At 43.8% G+C, this 3,298-nt stretch overlaps 1 pseudogene; it reads left to right on the top strand.

Moving 5' to 3' along the window:
* Positions 1-675: 675 nt before the first annotated feature.
* Positions 676-1,548, top strand: LOC144302219 (galectin-related protein-like; annotated as a pseudogene).
* Positions 1,549-3,298: the final 1,750 nt, after the last annotated feature.

The following is a 3,298-nucleotide window of genomic DNA, read 5'->3' as shown; positions in this document are numbered from 1 at the left end:
GGATGGAAAATGAAACAACCACTTTGGAAAACATTTGGAGGTTTCCTCAAAAATTAAACATTACACTTAACCATCTATCTAGTCATTTCACTCCCAGGTATATACATGGGAGAAATGAAAGCACATGTCTCTACAAAGACTTGTACACAAATATTCACAGCAGCTTTATTTGTGATAGCTAAAAACTGGAAGCAATCCAGATGTCTACCAGCAGATGAAATAATACTATTCTGCAATGGAAGGGAGGGACCGATACACATAACTGCATGAATGAATCTCAGAATGATAATGATGAGTGAAACAAGTCAGACAGAAAAAGAGTATACACCGCATACTTTCATTTATATAAAATTTTAGAAAATCCTAGCTTTTCTATAGTGACAGAAAGCAGACCCATGATTGTCTTGGCGCAGGGGGGAGAGGGAAAATAAGAAAGGTCCACAAGGAAACCTAGAGGGTCATGGATACATTCATTATCTTGATAGTGGTGATGCTATCACAAGTACGTCCAGGTATCCAACTCGGCAAGCAGGAGCGCTCGCAGCCAGCCTCGACCCCGCCCACCGGCGGGCGCAGGACCGCCTCATCCCCGCCAGGGCTCTGCGTCCCACTGCCACCCCCGGCCCCCAGCTCCTCCTGGCGGCTCTCCCTCGCCTCGCAGTGCAGTGTGACAGGATGGCCTGATCTGTGCCCCACCGCCACGCAGTGGTGAAACTAGGTGATGGGCATTTAAACAACTTGGACTCTGCAGTAAGGCACTGGTACTTCCCATTTTGTGAGCACATTAAAAGTGGCATGAGACCCGGCAAGAAGGTGTTGGTAGTGGGCATCGTGGTCCTCAAGCCTCAGAGCTTTGCCATCAGATTGACCTGTGGGGACTCTGAAGACCCTTCTGCCAATGTGACAAATTTTTTTTAGATTTATTTATTTATTTATTCATGAGAAACACAGAGAGAGAGAGAGAGAGAGAGAGGCAGAGACACAAGCAGAGGGAGAAGCAGGCTCCATGCAAGGAGCCGGACGTGGGACTCGATTCCAGGTCTCCAGGATCACTCCCTGGGTTGAAGGCGGCTCTAAACCGCTGAGCCACCCGGGCTGCCTGAATGTAACAATTTTTTTTTTTTTTTAAGATTTATTCATTCATGAGAGACACACAGAGAGAGGCAGAGACATAGGCAGTGGGAGAAGCAGGCTCTCTGTGGAGAACCTGATGTGGAACTCAGATTCCAGGATCCCAGGATCAGGCCCTGAGATGCTCAACCACTGAGCCACCCAGGCATTCCCAATGTGACAACTAAACACAAAACTGTGTTCATAGACCAGTAACTACTCAGAAAGTCTTGTATATCTGAGGAACAGTCAGCCATCCCTTACTTTCCACTCATCCCAGATCAGCTATTCAGGGTGGAAATTCTTTGTGAACACCCATGTTTCAGAGTGTTTGTGGATGGGCACCAACTTTTTTATTTTTACCACTGCATTCAAGCATCATCTGCAGTTGAGGCCATAAAGATAAACAGGGACTTCTAGATCACTAAGCTTGGCTGATATCATTTAAACCACCTTTGTTTCAGATAGGATGAGGTGACACAACTATCTGCCTGTTGGTCTGGAAGAAATGTCCTTGCAAGATCTGGAGACTTAAAAAGAAAATAAAAACAAAAAGCAAGTTTCACTGTCTTTCTGTGCAGTTTAAACCCAAAATGACAACTTCAAATTGTGGTTTGCCCTTAGGAAACTGTTAGAACAAAGACACTGAGCCATTATTTCCAGAACAAAGTGGTACATTTATGCTAGATTTTATTACGACTAAAATTACGACTAAACTAAAAAGAAAAAAAAACCTTATCAAATTGTACACTTCAAATATGAAGTTTATCAACTATCTGTTAAACCTCAATAAAGCTGTTTTTTTTTAAAAAAAAAAAAAAAAAGAACCCCAAGAGAGGGAAAAATGGGTGAGGGGCTTAAAAAGTACAATCTTCCAACTATAAAATAAATAAATCATGAGAATGACATGTACAGTATGGTGACTATTGTGAATAATATTGTATTGGATATTGGAAAGTTTTTGAGAGAGTAGATATTGAAAGTTCTCATCACACACACAAACACACGATTTGTACCTATGTGTAGTGATGGGTGTTAATTAGGCTGTAGTGATCATTTCACAATATATACAAGTATTGGATCATGTTGTACACCTGAAACTAATATAATGCTATATGTCAACTAAATCTAAATTAAAAAAAAAAAACCTTGTGTCCATTATACATGATCCCCTTTCCCTCATGGGACCTTGTATTTAGGGTCTTGTTTTAAATTTCTCCCTTTTCTGCCCTTTCTCTCCTTCAATTTCAATAGTCTGCCTAAATCAGGCAAGACTCTCCTCTCTGGGCTGGGCAGTAATGTCCTTCTTACATAGCAAAGAGAAGACAGTTTCAGGACTTAGAGTCCAGTCACAGGATTAGTATACCCTATATGTCCTCTCATGGTACCAAGCAGTACCCAGATATTAACCTCAGTAATTTGGCCCTCTGCCAAAGGCCTGATTTCTTTACTAGTCTAGGCATTGTGGATCTTAGAGCTGGGATGGTTCTCCTGGTGACAGAGTATACAGACAGGAGTCTTTTCTGGAGAGTGTGGTCAAGCTCTGAACAACAGCCATGTACCTGTTCCAAGGGCAGAAAGTGTTACACCTGTTATTACTTTCCCCAGGGCAAAAATTGTGTCACCTACTTGTACATTTCTTGCATCATTCAATGTCAAATGGAAAAGTGTCCCCTATTCATGAAAACTAAAAAAGCAAACAAAGATCGCTCCTAAACAAAGATGGATTCATAAGGGGGAATTACAACCATTTCCAATATACCTCTTGCTGTACACATTACAAATAGAAATAATTATCGACTCCGCTAATTGCATCTGCTTTCTATAAAAAGGAAAGATTCTGAACCTGTGGATTATCAGGAGGCCTCAGGTCCATGGAGATTTCCCAAGGTCCACCAGAGCCGCCTCCTGGCTGGTTTTCACCCCCTGCAGGTCCCCCCCACTTCTGCCTGCCACCCCCCAGCGCCCCCCACCGCCCCCCCAGCCCTGCCTCCAGCAGGCTTTGGCCCTGTCCCTCCAGGGGGGCAGCTCGTGGCGGCCACCAGCAGCCTCAGGGTTGGCCTTGGGACCTCTTCTCAAGGCCCTTCCTTCCACCCCTCTGCAGTCTTCACCCTTCCTCCCTCCTCTGCCCTTCGAGTCTCCTTTCCAGTGGTTCCTTATTTTTTCCCAACTTAGTAAGTAGGTAAAT

Source organism: Canis aureus, chromosome 31 (assembly GCF_053574225.1).
Source record: "Canis aureus isolate CA01 chromosome 31, VMU_Caureus_v.1.0, whole genome shotgun sequence".
In the NCBI taxonomy this organism is placed as follows: Eukaryota; Metazoa; Chordata; class Mammalia; order Carnivora; family Canidae; genus Canis; species Canis aureus.
This window is presented reverse-complemented; position numbering and strand designations above follow the sequence as displayed.